Source organism: Alligator sinensis, unplaced genomic scaffold (genome assembly GCF_000455745.1).
Source record: "Alligator sinensis unplaced genomic scaffold, ASM45574v1 scaffold1299_1, whole genome shotgun sequence".
Lineage (NCBI taxonomy): Eukaryota > Metazoa > Chordata > Crocodylia > Alligatoridae > Alligator > Alligator sinensis.
The window spans coordinates 751,654-767,457 of record NW_005842647.1 but is presented as its reverse complement, the minus strand read 5'-3'; the positions used below and the strand labels follow the sequence as shown (position 1 = coordinate 767,457).

Below are 15,804 nucleotides of genomic sequence, written 5' to 3'. Positions count from 1 at the left end.
TGCTGAACCCTGAGCTCTAGGTACTTACAGCCCTCTTCACTAGCACCTGAAAACCTCACAGATGTTGGCTTATCCTTGAGCTCTTCTCTTGAATATCATTCCCATTGTGCTGGTGAGGAATAGAGGCACAAAGACACTGATTTACTAGGAAGTAAGGAAGGAACTTCCCTCTAGCAACATAGGAAGTTGATTACAGAGGAATGGAGATCTTTTGAGGTCTTATTCAGTGCCTTGACTGCAATCCTATTCATCTGGCCCTTACTAAGCTTTAGGAAGTCCAAGAAACTTTCCATCCTGGGGCCTGAAGATGTCTAGAAAGTCTCGAACCGAAGCTTGGATTTTCAGCCCCTTGAATTTGAGAGGTATCCTGAGATTAATTTCACACCTCTGGATTGTATAGCTCTTGACTTGTCCTTCAGATGCACAAGCATAGTTGCTTTTAGAACACTCTGGCATAGTGTGTTGGAGCAGGGGGAATCTGAATCCCTCCTGCCTCACTCCAAAGTGGGGAAAAAATCTACTTAAAGGGACAGATGCTTTTCAAATTAAAACAGAAATTGCTGCTAGGTGTTGCATCTCTGAGAGTCTCCATTTTCCCTTTTAGTACTCATCTACTATGTCTATTAAAGTATAAATTTGGGGGTGGGAGGGGGACAAGAACTTCTTCTGGTTTGTGCTGTGCCTACCACAAGTGTTCCACTCCTGTAGGTGCTACCATGACAAAAATAATAATTTATTCACTTTTTCAACTAAAAGATGCTTTTAAAGTTAAGCCGATGCAAAAGAGGTCTAGTGCTTCTATGATCTCTCCCTGTCCATGTGGAGATGGGATAAATTAAAAAGAAAATCTTAACTTCAGATTTCTCAGATGGTATAAACATTGGGGTCTAAAGTCCCAGGAAAAGTGTCTGATAAAAGTAGTTGAAGAGTACCCCCAATTCCCAGTGCTTGGTCTGCCTAAAAAAACGGGCCTAGGCTTTTACCAGCCTTCTAACTTATAGATGTAAAAATAATTGGAGCGTCAGTCACCTGACTACACCTATATTATATATGCGCGCGCGCGCGCACACACACACACACACACACACACACACACACACACACGAGTGAGGTCACTGAAGTCATGTCTATATACTGGCAACTGTAATGGGCTGGGTGGAATGGTATTGAGCATGGCCTAACCACCCTTCCCCCACATGTCTGCTTCAAACTGGAAAGTACACTGTTAAGGCCACTCTGGGAGTCATTCGCAGTGGCAACTGTAGCATGTCGGTGATTAAGAACTTGAGAGGGTATGCATCTGGGAAACCCATGGAGGTAAGATGTGATTGGTAGCTTTTCAGCCAGGGGACGCTGCCCCTGCATTGTAGATATGGCTTAAGACTCTGGTCTGCAGTTCCTTAAAATCAATAGCCTCCTATTGACTTTCACTGGCTCTGGAACAGGCTCTTGGTGGATAGTCTGAAGCAGTTTCTTAGCTGATATTAATTGTGGGCGAGGAGATTCATTCCATCTCATCCTTATCTCCATTTTGTGTCCTTAGAAATAGAGACTTTTCAGTGTCTGAATCTAGGCCTGAATGCCAAGTTTTTTGGAAAATAAACAGTGGAATATCTATAAATAATCAAATAGTGCTTGACAAGTGGCTTGCCAGTCCTTGTAGCAAACATGCTGACATTTCACTTTTGTACCTGGTAGATATGTTATCTAGGAATGCTACACAAATGCTATTGAAACAAATGTCTGGTTGTTTGTTTGTGTTTTTCCTCCTAGCTGTCTTTTTACATTTTTTTTTTTTTTTTTTTAAATGGTCCTGACACTGATAAATGCATATATCTTAAAGACAAATGGGGTTATTATGACAATCTTGTCTGATCTCCTGTATAACAGCTTCATTGTGTGATACCTTGTATAACATGGCTAAACAGCTTCACCCATTGATTCGTACATGGAGTTTAGTAATGATTGCCTGGATAACAGCAGCATGGTTAATCTAGATCACATGTTTTAGAATGATGTGTAATCTGCATTTAAAGACCCCAAATGATAGAGGGTTTGCAATCTAAACACATCTCATTTTCTTTTTATTTAACCTAAAGAGCAAAGGGAAGAAGAAAATGTATCATTCTGCGGTATCTGACATGGATGTGAGAACAATTATGGATAACACAGTTCTTGCCCTAAAATATAATCCAATGTTTTACTTGAACTTTTAAAAATTAAATAACTTTTAGGTTGTTCCCTGTATTTAAAAAAAATTGCATAACTGCCCTTCTTAATTCTTTGTCTAGTAGTACTACTGAAGTCTGTCTTTTGCCTTTTTGACCTTTAAGAAAATCAGCAGCTATTAAATACTGGATTTGACCTCCTTGAAGTCTAACAGAGTTATGCCATTACCTTCAATGAAAACCGGATCAGGCTAAGCATAAATGAAGCATCCCTTACAAGACTCATGTCTGATTTTTAGACCAAAGAGGTTTGAATAAATGCCAGATAAGTATGTGACCTTTCCATCAAGACTGCTGGAAGTTTGCCACTCACAGATGAGGTTTTGAACTGTAAAAATATCCTTTGACTATTCCAGAGATGATCTTTCACCTTGCATGCCACGTTTCTGGTTTACAGAGGCCAACACTTTAGAAATTGAACCTAGAATGGTTGCTGAGTTAAATCAGAGTTCATTTTCAACACCAGATTGGGGGTGACCAATTAACAGATTAATCGGGCTAAATCCTCAATTGCTATAATCAACACAGATATTGTGATGAGCATGGACCTGTGCAAAGGATCTGGATTATGGATTTTAAGAGTGTGAGGAACCATTATAGACAGACAAGGTTCTTTGGGTAAATCCTATATCTTTTATTAGACCAACTTCAATAGTTGGAAAACAATTATTAAACAAGCTTTGGGGTTCAAAAACCCTTCATCAGGCTAAGGAAGGGTTTTTGAACCTGAAAGCTTGCTTAATAATTGTTTTCCAACTATTGAAGTTGGTCTAATAAAAGATATATCAGATTTACCAAAAGACCCTTGTCTGCCTATGTTCTTAGACCAACACGGCTACAACCTACACCCCAGGAACCATTATAAACTTCTTAATATAGAATCATAGATAAGAAGGACTGGAATGGACCTCCAGAGGTCATTTAGTCTAACCCCCTGCCTGAGGTAAGATCATTCCTATCTAAGCCATTTTATATGCTCTGTAATTTAAACTGTACATAAGACTATCACCAATCCTGACACAACCCTAAACTAACCTGCCCCAGGTAAAGGCAGGGAACCACAGCAGCCACCATGCTGCTTCTATTAAATATTGTCAATATATTAGAAAACTAGATATAAAACTGGATGGTTCATCAGGCTCAGAGGGTAGTAACGAATGGCTCAATGTCTAGTTGGCAGCTAGTATCAAGAAGAGTGCCCCAGGGGTCAGTCCTGGGGCTGATATTGTTCAATATCTTCATCAGCAACCTGGAAGATGGCATAGAGTGCACCCTCAGCAAGTTCGTGGATAACACCAAGCCAGGGGCAGTAGTAGATATGCTGGAGGGTAGGGCTAGGATTCAGGGAGACCTTGACAAACTGGAGGCTTGGACCAAAAGAAAGCTCTAAGGGCAAGTGCAAAGTCCTGCACTTAGGATGGAAGAATCCCATGCACCAGTACAGGCTTGGAACAGACTGGCTAAGAAGCAGCTCTGCAGAAAAGGGCCTCAGAGTTGCAGTGAACAGTGAGCTGAATGTAAGTCTACAGTGTGTCCTTGTTGTAAAAAAAGGCTAACAGTATACTGGGCTGCACTAGTAGAAGTGTTGCCAGCAGATTGAGGGAAGTGATTATTCCCCTTTTATTCTGCACTGGTGAGGCCACAGCTGGAGTATTGTATCCAGTTTTGGGCCACCCACTACAGAAAGGATGTAGACAAATTGGAGAGAAGCCAGTGGAGGGCAATGAAGATGGTGAGGGGGCTGGAGAACATGACTTGTGAGGAGAGGCTGAGGGAACTGGGCTTATTTAGCTTGGAGAAGAGAAGACTGAGAGGAGATTTAATAGCAGCCTTCAGCTACCTGAAGGTGGTTCCAAAGAGGATGGAGCTGGACTGTTCTCAGTGGTGGCAGATGACAGAACAAGGGACAATGGTCCCAAGCTACAGATGGGGAAACTTAGGTTGGATATCAGGAAAAACTTGCTCATGAGGAGGGTAGTATAGCACTGGAACAGGTTACCCAAAGAGGTTGTTGAACTTGCTCACGAGGAGGTTGAATCTCCATCCTTGGAAGATTTTTAAGACCAGGTTAGACAAAACCTTGGCTAGGACGATCTAGCTGGGGATGATCCTGCTTTGAACAGGGGTTTGGACTAGATGACCTCCTGAGGTTCCTTCCAACCCTAACTTTCTATGATTCTATGCTCAAGAGATCCTAGGTAGAGGGCCGTGCCCTCCGCTACAGAGGAAAGTAAAACCCTCCACATCCCATACCAATCTGACCATGGGGTGAAATTCCTTCCTGATCCCATGTATGGTGGTCAGTCTGGCCCTGAGTGGAGGGCCAAGATCCTCTAGCCAGGAACCCCCAGCTTTGATCCTATGAGGAGTACTGGCATGCCCCAGTCAAAGTCCCCTTGGCTGTAGCCAATACCCAGTGCCTCCAAAGAAAGCTTAAAAACACCCTGAGACATGTAGAAGGGCAGGGGTAAGCAGCAACGCCCAGAAGCATGGGAAATATCCTTACTAGAACATAGGCATAGCTACTCCTAGATCATCCCTGCCCAGTGGTTGTCCAACCTCTTCCTGAACACCTCCAGTGATGGAGAGTCCACGGCTTCCCTAGATGGTCTATTCCACTGCCTCAGTATTCTGACAGTGAAGAAGTTTTTCTGGATATCCAATCTAAACCTATTTTGCTGCAACTTTGAGCCACTGGTGTGTGTTCTCGCTGCAGCAAGAAACAAAAGGTGCTTTATCCCTTCTTCAGAGCATCCCTTCAAGTATTTGAAGACTGCTATCATGTCCCCCTCTTATGTGCCTTTTCTGCAGACATGTTCAGTTGAACACCAGCATAAAAGGCACACAAAATTTCACCCCATTATTTCAGTGCCAAACCCAATAATTTTGTAACTTAAACTACGGCAGGGCTGTCCTCCTTCTGAGTGGCTGGGGATGAATTGTATGGGTCCCTCTGCTGCACCACACAGGACCCCACCCACACAGACTTGCCATGCCATGGAAGCACTCCCTTTGCCATGCAGCAGGCAACTTCTGCTGCACTGCATTGGGTCCCCAGATCCCTCCTAAGCCCCTGGCCAGGCTCCCTCAGCCCTAGAGGCTGTGCCCCCAATCCTAGGGCTATGGAAACAGACAGGCAGTGAAAGCTGGAAGAAAGGGGGGGTGCCTGGAGACTCCAGCAAGAGTAGCAAAAAGCAAAGAGGGTGGCAGCACCCAGATCACAGGCCCCAGGGGCTGCAGTTTGATCCCTCAGGGGCCACGTGCAGCCCATGGAATGCCACTTGGATATCTCTGAACTACAGCATATATTTTTGAAAGACATCCAATCTTGACTCCAAGTTCTGAGTAATGGAGAATTTACTGTAGCCAATGGTTATTTGCCTTCATTATTAAACTGTGGATTTTTATTTCCAGTGTGAACTTGCTTTAACTTTCAGGTTCAACTTTGACTCATGGGATCTTTGTGACAAATTAGCACTCCTAGGCTGTGGCTAAATTGCTTAACATTCTTATCAGTATCGCCTGTCTCTCACTGTAAGGTGCATTTTCCAGTCTGTGAATTGGTCTCATTGCTCTTTGAACTCTCTCCAGGTTTCCAAGATCTGGAGTAATTGCCACCAATTTTTAATATGGTACATTTCACTATGTTGAATCCAGAAGCTACATAGTGGAAGAGATGAGGCTTCAAGCATGAGGCTGATGTAATGACTGAAAATAAAAAGTAATTGAATGAACTGTCATTTATCATTGTTGCTTATCTTGTCTGTTTCTAATTGCCACCTGGCTGCATCTAGTGTAACATTGGCCTCAGTTATTGAAACGAATGGACAATGTGTGATTCCAAACCACCAGGGGCTGAGTTTTTTTATATCTGGATCCTTTAGACTTCCATAGCTTCTGGTGACTTGCTGGTAAGTTACTAACACATTGTATGGGAAGAGTATTTACAGTAGCAAATGAATCCAGGAGATCAGTGCCTTAAAAAAAAAAAAAAAAAAAAAAAGCATCCCCTTGGATACATGGAAAGTTCCACTGGTTATAATTAGCATGAAGAGGTGCTATCAGGTAACACCGTTGCATGTTCCTGGATTTGACTTAGTAAGATTTGGCATCTAAACTGTTGCAGAGATGAAAGTCAGGTGATAGTGACATGGTGCCAGGGTGAATATTCTAGAACAGTCACTGTTGGTGGGGAAGCCAATTTGGGCATTTTCTTAAAGCTGAGCTTTTAAGAGTTGCTCTTCTTCTAAATTAACAGTGTAGAATGATCTTTACCTGCAAATCTGAATCTGTACTTTGGGTACCCTGCACTGGGAGACCCAGTTTTGGATTTTGGCACTAGCCCATTGATAAATGTGTATGACCTCAGAGAACTGGAAGGTTGACGTTGACTGACGTTCTTTAGTGAAGAAAGGCGAGTCTTGGATCTGTGGTACAGGAGTCTGTCATGGAGTCTGTGAATGCTCTAGCATTGATCTCCTGTTTAACTCAAAGTCTAGGAGTGAGGCCCCTAGCATCACCTGGAGAGCAGGGCATTAGATATGTGTCAGGAAAGCTCCAGACAATGGAAGTGACCATTGAAAGAAAGCAATGGGTCCTGGCCAATGTGACAATGGAAAGTGTTGAAGCAAGAGTTGGTCATTGAAAGAGTGACACACACTGGTGTAATGCCAGGAGCTTCTAATAAAATAAAATACAGAAGTATGTCTCTTCATCTACTTGAGCTCAACCCTAAGGTCACCAGGAGGCTAGCAACATCACCAACAAGGGCCCTTTTTGGGTAAACGCTGCATGACGAGGCTAATGAACAACATCTCTCTTGGGCCTGTACAGACCGGGTGAGTCGTCAAAAGTTTGTTTGGTTAATCTTTTCTCCACATTTACTATGCATGCCATCCATTGGTCACCAGCGGCTTCCTTTTTATTTCCTGTTCTCATCCCAAGACCTGTTTTCTGAGTTCCACAGTCTCTAAAATGCCTTCCACCTGGGTTTGTGCTTGGCCTTAATTGTGACTTTTCCACACCACTCTTTCTCTGTTCCTCAATATCCAGGTCATAGCTTCTTGGAAAGTGCTGTGTTTTTACTTCACATGCACTGACTAGCAATGCCATTACACAATTATCAATACAGATAGTAGGCAAAACAGATTAACAGAGAAAAAATGCAAGTGATCTTTTTTTTTTTTTTCTCTGTAATCTCCAAAATACTGAACATGGTCAAAGTCTCCTGCTTGGTTTTGAAGTGGGGTTTTAGTGTTCGTGAAACATGCTAGGATGAAAACTGAAGATTGCAGTCCTCTTCTTTTAGCCAGGATTATTGCAACAATCCCAGTTTTGTTGCACTCTTGTGCACTAAGAGGGCATGTCTACATGTGCAATTAATGCAACTGAATAAACTCCAGTGCATTTTGAGCTGGAGTAAACTAATCCTGACATCACTGTCTACACATACATTTAAGTGCAGTAATTTACTCCACCGTCAGATAGTACCTGTGTCTGACGGCACTGTAAATAAATCCCCACTGGCCCAATTGCTGTGCATGTGTAGATGGTGATGCTTTATTTTGCAATAGGTTAGTCTACTGCACAGTAAAGCACATGTATAAATAATCCCAGGTACCTCAAACCTGACATATGGGGAACTATTGTAGGAGCAATGCAATATTTCATTTTACATGTTTATTCAACCTTTGACCTCTTCGAGTTGCACAGCTGGGGTAGAAATTACAGTGGTAGTTTTTTGTGTGAAACAAATTCACTAGGAATTGCATGAAGAGTGGTGATTCATTTTGATAACGCTACTGGCTTCTTTTGACCTACTTCTATAAGTTAAAGACTTCATGTTCTTCTAGCAGCCCCATTTTCCATCTGCTCCCCTTATTTATTCAGGTCCATATGATGACTGACTATTGTCCCTATGGGACTGTATAGCAGTTGGGGATTGCCAGAGCATAACATGGTCTGTTCATGCACCCTAAATGAGGGTGAGGAAGACAAGTGTAGGAGCTTAAGTCTGCCAGCTGCTTTACTACAAACAGTCAGACTGAGGGAATTCTCATCTTGTCTCTAGCTGCTTTGTCACCAGCAGAGCAGGACAAAGAAGCTTCAGGACAATAGGAAACCTGGTTCTGAATAGTCATACTGGCTTGAAATTTGTTACCTGCTTATAACCCAAATCTTTAGATGTGAAATGTATAGAAAAGAGTTATCTCTTGGTAGCTGAGATGAGGTCTCCTCAACCTTTTGTCTTCCCAGCTCTATGGCAAATCAGGGAAAGTTTTATGACCCATCTGATTTACCTTTTTTTTTTTTTTTTTTTTTTTTTTTTTTTTTTTTTTTTTAAATAATATTTATCTGAGAAGGGCTTAGCCTCAGATAAAGATTGCTAGAAGACCACGTAGTAACAGCTGGAGGAGAAACATGGAAGCACAATTCCATCAAGACTGTAATTGCATCCCTTGCCCCAAGGTTCAACAGATGCACAAAGAATAGAGAGATGCTATTGGGATGCATGTAAGAACATGTAATCTGTTTATTAGCAACTGACTTTTGTCAACTTCAGCCCCTTCCTTTTGTCTTCTTTATCACACTTGTTCTGACAGATTGGTCCTGCTTCAAACCTGAACCACTGAGGCTGGGATGAGACACCAACAAACTGGCAAACTCCTGCCCACCCTCTAAGACTTGGGCAGTAGAACCCAGAGCTTTGCTTGATGACCTCAACAGTAACAGAGCACCTGGGTTGAATGGCTAGTCTTTACACGTGAGCATGAACATGGAATTTTTGTATCTTGAAACCCTTCTGCATCTCTTGTACTTGAGTCTTTTGACAAAACCTAAAGGCTTTTCTACTGGATACAGAAAATGAAAGCATCCAGTAAATTTAAAGGGCCCTTTTTGGATCTTTCTACCTGCCTTTATATGGTCACTCGCTTCCTCAGTATACAACGCATCTGTCCTAAATGGTCTTAAGGAGTTTAAATCTAAAGCAAGTAGACAAATCAAATTAGGATGAATATGGTAGCTATGGCAGCATAACGAAGGGTAGGTAAGCTGGGCATGAGCCAAAGCACTAGTTTAGAGTGGGCACCAGAATGGAAGCTGCTGCCTCCACTGCTGGATTGGCCACTGCTACCATACAGAAATTGCTTGTTGTGCCTCTGGGGAACCACTCTAGTTAGAGGCAGATATTTGGCATGATGAAGCTGCCCCTCACTGCTCTTTCAGTGTAGCTGCATTTACATGAGATGCTTACTGCACAGTAGCTCACTACAACTGCACAGTAGCTTGTTACTACTGTGTAGTAGTGTTGCAAGGCACAAACCATGATGCGACGCTGCTGCACAGTAGTAACGAGTTACTGCACAGTCAGCATCAACAGGAAGTCATATGGGGATGCTACTATGCAGTAGCTCTGGTTACTGTATGGTCATTTAGTACTTGGGTATGCAAGTACTAAATGACTGCACAGTAACAACTGCGCAGTCAGTGTCTTGTGTAAACACAGCCTATAAGTGGCAAGTACTGCAGAACCATATCTGATGCAACAGGCCTGTTAGTTCCCCCTTAAAGAATTGGTCCCCCTCGGTGTCTGAGGCAGAGGAGAAGGGTTCCCAGTGTAGGGGGGCTTCTGGGACAGCCCATCCCCAACAGTGGGATGAAAAGTAGATCAATGATTCTAAGCCCATTGTACCAGGTGAAAGTACTACAGGAGCTAATGGGAGATAAACTGACTACACACAGCTGTTTGTGAGCAGACTGTCAAGAGTGGGTCTGAGTACAGTGATTGCTGCTAAAAATTCAGGAGTCTTCTGGCACTTAGATTAGATAAATAAATGTGAGGCCAGAAGGGGCCATTATGCTCATCTAGTCTGACCTACTGCACAAAACAGATCAGTGGATCTCTTCCAGTAATAGGAAATAACTGGAATAATTATGTGCAATTTGTCCTGTCCCTCTCTCTGGATTATCATATGGTCCTCATTTTAGCATCTGCTCTTCTACTGGCAACATTTCTCATATATTGACAAAGAGATGTTAGCAGTACATGTGGGGCATCTTGTTTAAACACTATTGATCATAACCCCCTGTCACCAATATTGCAGGGATGGGGTGGAGATGGGATGGATAGGATGAAGCATGGGTGACTGGTGCCACCTGAGTCAGGGGTCTCTCTGCGGCCAATTGCGCCAGCCAGGAAGTGCAAGCGGCACTTGTAGAAGTGGCCGCGGCACTCCCAGAAGTGCCAGCGATGCTTCTCCTGGCGCCCCCACTCCCTGGCCAGCGCTCACAGGGGGGCACTGGTGTTCCTGCCTGCCCCCATTGTCTAAGTGGGGAGCGCTGCCTGTCAGGGGGTGCACCAGCACTCTCAGGGGATGCACATACATCCTTGTACACCTGCTATGTGTTGCCACTGGGATGAAGACTGAAAGGAGCATTCTAGATGACGGTTTTTAAGAAGGGCCCCTGGGAGATGGTAGGAGAAACCTGTTGGCCAGTACATGACTGGGATCATAGGATGAGGGCTGGGACAAGAGATCTACCTGGAGAAAAGCTTAGAAACCATGATAAGACTGGTAGAAAAGATGCAAGATGAAATGCCTCTGTATTAATGTAAGAAGTCTGAGGAAAAAATCAGGATGAACAGAGTCCTAGTTTATAAAGAAAATAATGACTTAATTGGAATTGCAAAAAACTTGAAGGGATAGCTCTCACTATTGGAATATCAACACTGATGGGCATATTTTTTTTCAGAAACATGCAGGGGGCTGTTACAGGATTTGCTGTCTAAAGGCAGGGGTGGCACCTCCTGGTGGCTGCTCTAATCCCATTTATTCTTTTCTCTGGTTGATTCAGGTACTTGTCTGCCTTGTCTTTGTTACCTAATCACCGCCCCTATGTTCAGGCCTCTCATTCTGTCTCAGACTTTGAGGGTCCTCCATGAAGTACAGCACCTTGCTTCCCGGCAACCTCATTGTCTCCTTCTGCCCCGTCAGCCACAACCTATAAGCCTCCAGTTCCAAATGCAATGAGCAAAGCCTAGACGCAACTAATTACAGCTGGGGATGAGTCTTGCCAAGCCTTCTGTGGACTTTCACTCAGTCCCACTGTCTTCTACCTGCTGTGGCCTTCCCGGGCCTAATCACAGTTCCCTTAGTACTGGTACTGCTTCTTAGCTTTGTATAAGAAGTTCCTTTGGCTTATAGCCTGGGCCAGGCTCCAGCTCCTAGCACTACTTCCCTCAGCTCCCAGCAAGGAGCTCCTGCCTCTAGCTCTGTGCAGATCAACCTGACCCCTCTGCCTCTGGTACAGGGCTTATGTCTTCACAGCCTGCCTCTTCCAATGTGTCAGAAACTTAAACGCGCAATCCTCACTTTCTCACTGTCTCAGTAACAGGACAGGGTTCCCTGTTACAGGGGCATTGCACTGTATGTCAAGAATGTATAGATTTGCTCTAATGTCCAAAAGGAAGAGTAGTAGATCTATTGAGTGTATCTAGGTGTTATGGTGCCAGTCTACAACAGGCTATCAAATCAGGAAGGGGAGGTGGATGAGCCATTATTTTAGTATGTAACAGGAATATCTAAAATGTAAAATGCTGTCATCCTTTTACAGCTCAGCTGGTAAAGTAGGCTGTAGACTCAATCTTTGTGGCAATGCTCAGGTTGCTGGTTTGATTGTGGCATGAAGGAACAATTTTGGGGGTTGGACTAGATGACCCTTGCGGGTTCTTTGTCACCCAATGATTCTATGAGAGGCAATGCTATTTATGTCTGTTGCCCTTCTAGGGTTGGTATTAGAAGAAAAGTAAAAGATAGTTGAGAAATGGTTTTCCCATTCCAGACGATTGTTCAAGATTCCAAACCTTTTTTTGTCCCAAAGCTTGATCATAAGTTGATCTCAAAACATGCTAACCAACCAATTATAGTAAATAGGAATTTCTGATTAAAGTAATAAAACACTTTTATTTGATAATTTCCACTTCAGTTTTGACCCTTTCATTTTAACTTGTAGGGTTAGTTAACTAAAAATTCAAAATAATTAAAACAAGAAATGAAACTTTTGTTTTGAAAATGTTAAAATGGCACATTTGAGCAACTTCTAAATGTTAAAAAAAAGCCCCCCCCAGAACCAAAACTGGATTAGGAGGTTTGTAAAAACCACCTATATCATGCAAACATTTTCACTCTTGGTAAACTGACATTTTCTGAAGAAAGCACATTTTATCAGAAAATCCCTGATTTGCATATATAGCTTTATATATGAATACACTGTTGTACAAAGGAAACAGGAAGAGATTATACATTAATTTTTATATCATGAGTTAATTATTTCCTTTTAGAATCCCAGATCATTAAAAATGTACTTATTTTCCAGCCATTTTGTCCCAGAACTGCATTATGGACCTGAACTTGTGAAACAGGGAACATTTCAAGACTCCAGGATTGTAAATAGATTTCTTTTTCAATGATACTTCTGTAGTATTAATACAGAGGATGAGAGTGACTGGTGAAGTGATTCAGTCTTCTAGCTCCTTTGGTCCATGGAAACACTGAATGCTGATTTTTATTTTTTTTTTTTTTTTACTCAAAATAATCCTGGATGTAATAATCTCATTGTCAAACCAAAGGTGTGTTGTTGCAGTTTGTAAAACTACATAGAGAAATATGAATGTGCAGCACTAGGAATAGAGTTCTAAACCACTGGATTTCTTCTGTGAGCTGAATGATTAGTTTCAGTGGTCAACCAAGAGGAGATGCATGAGGTTTGATTCCTTCTCTTTCACAAGCAAGCATGCTATGCCATATATTTCCCTATGGGTATTCCAAAGCATCTATCCTTGGTAGCACTCCCGATTTACAAGGAAGTACAGACAATGTTTTGTATATGTTAATGGAATGGATATTTTGCCCAGGTCTGTCTATACCAAGCACTGGCTCCTATTAAATGTTGAACATCGGTAGTGGGCATCCTACCCTGGCAACAGGCTGCTATATAAAGATGTAATAAACTCTGTCTAAAATTGGAAAATGCAGGATAATGTTTTTTGTCTAAGTTGTCTGCGAATCAGACGTACACACAGCTGTCTCTGATACTTATAGGATGGAAGACCAGACCAAGCCATACTTACCACAGGTATACTTGCCATAACATCATTTAACCAAGTCCTTTTGCTCTCAACCTAAGAGCCAGGTCCTATCATAAGATTAAACATGAATCCTCCTCCTCCATTACTTGGTGAATTCTTTCACTAGAGAACAGGAGATAGTTTGCTGTCAACAGCTTGTCCTCTGTGCTTCCTCAGTGGCATAAGGGGTAAGATGTACTGCAGGCAGTTCAAGGAGGATGCTAGAGATGGAGACACGGTGGAAACAAGGAGGAAATGGGTAGGTAACAGAATTTGTATGATATGCAAAAGAGAGAGATGTTCAATGGGAGAAAAACTACAGGTGATGTATGAACCAGATGTGTGGAATCAAGACATGAAATGAGAAACAGGCACGTAGTACACACACAAAATATGAACCAGATGGGTGAAGCATTAAGCAAATATTCAACATAAAATAGTAGGATTATGAACCAGAACTAGCCCATAAACCAGAGCTGATCTACAAAGAGAAGAACAGCAAGATATGCAAGGTACAGATGAGACCTGAACCAAAGACCAAATGATTGTGCAGCAAATGTGGAACACATGAATTAGATAACCTATCCTTCAGAGAGACAATGCCTGGACACAATTGACTGTATGCAAAAACAGGCATAGTATGGTAAGAGTGGAAAGCTAGTGCTTGGTTTGGAGATGCTGTGAAAGTAGCATGAGATGAACACCTTAGATACCCAAAGAAGGGATTCATGAAGCTGGGTGATGATGGGTGTAATATATCATCAATGCTTCAAGAAGGAAGATGACTGAAAGAGCAGATCCATCAAGAAGGAAAATGACTGATAGAGCAAAGAGCCATGTATGAAGCAGAGAAAGAATGAGTGCAACAGGCATCTAGATGATGCAAAACCCACCTAGATCGTGTATGGAGCAGCTGCATTATTTATTCAGTTTATGGACAGGCCCAGAGTTAATGTGTTTGGATACAATCACTGGAAGGCTGTTGTTTGAACCAGGTTGATTAGAATAAGTAGGCTGCATAGATCCTAGTTTTCAGCTACTGAGAGTTATCTTCAAAGCCATAGGGAGTAGGTAGCACAAATGTGCAGGAGAAAGTATGGCACTGAAATCTGATGCCTGAAGCAGAGAGGTGATTCAAAATACAATGCAGAGAGAAACTCAGTTTTTGCTATCCATTTAGTGATCTAAATTGACATCACACACTTAAAGATCTCCTTCTGCATGGCAGTCAAGTTATGATTCAAGTGAGCTGAAAGGCACTTGCTTCCTTGCAAGTGGCACATAGAAAGTATGAGGCACACCCAAGCTTATTAATTTTGCATGGTTTGTTTTCAACAAATGGCTTAAGATGAATGGGTCAGATCTTCAACTGGCAGAATTGTGGAGTTGCTCTGATTTACATAAGATTAAGATCTGCTCCATCGTAACACCAGTTTTTGTCTCTCGCACTTTGTTCCCCCCCTCCGCCCCCTTCCCCTTCTACCTCCAAGTAAGGTACTAGTTTGACAAACTAGAGAAGACAGAGGGAGGGCAGGCACTATACAGTTAGTCCTGTGCATGGCTTTGCTAGTGCACTGCTTTCCTGAAGAACAGCTTGAGATGCAATGTCAGCAGTAAAGAGGGGATATAACAGTCAGACAGTTAGTGAAACAAGACTAGGAAATGCATTCCCTTATACATTGCCAAGCAGGTTACACGGTTAACATAAAAAGGACAAGAAAGCTCTATATTCCCTTCCATTATATCCAAGCTCCTTTTTCTAGCTGATAAGATACAGTATTTCTTGGAGAAATGCCAGCTATTAGAACGCATAGTGAAAATGATCTTGCTAAATCAGCAAAAAATGCTTAATGAGGTTGAAAATGCAACGTAAAAATGCGTTCATTGCATTAGTGCTTTCAGTGGCTGAGAGGGGGAATAAAACCCCAGCACTACATAGTCTCATACTTTGTGCATCATGGACTTCTCCTTTCCCTATTTGCATAGGTTTTCCCAACTCAGTTCATGCAGTAGTTACATTTCTTCTGTCTTTCCCTGCTGTGAATGAATATATGATAATAACACAGAGGGCCACAGGTGAATCCTTTGCACTTTGTAGCAATATCTCCCTTCCCTCCAGCAAATTAACAAAAGCCTTGTTTCAATATATTTTTGGAGGAGGGGAAATAAAAAAATGACAGTCAAAGAATGAAAAGCTTGAAAGGAGATTCTTGCTTTTGTACGTTACCTGGTGAGCACTGAGCGATGGTTACAGGCTGCAGCTTGTTGCTCCCAGCGCCGTGTGCTTAGAAACATGCCTGTGCATCCTTAGTTTGGACTCTTCCCTCCCTACAAATGGAAGGGAGGAGGGGAAGGAATTGATCTGAGATGCACGCCAAAAATAAAAGCTGCCCAACGGCTCCTGACCTACCAGCTTTCTCTGTTCTTACAGGCTCATAGCAAAAGAAG

The 15,804-nt window shown here is 42.4% G+C and overlaps 1 protein-coding gene across 1 annotated transcript in view; it reads right to left on the bottom strand.

Annotated features, from left to right (window-relative positions):
• LOC102380202 (proline-rich protein 33-like) overlaps nt 1-15,793 on the bottom strand; it is a 30,286-nt gene extending 14,493 nt beyond the window's left edge. Inside the window, exon 1 of the mRNA XM_006033653.3 lies at nt 15,584-15,793. The gene's annotated coding sequence lies outside the window, so the exon portion shown is untranslated. The remainder of the gene's footprint in view (nt 1-15,583) is intronic.
• Between the last annotated feature and the right edge of the window lie 11 nt (nt 15,794-15,804).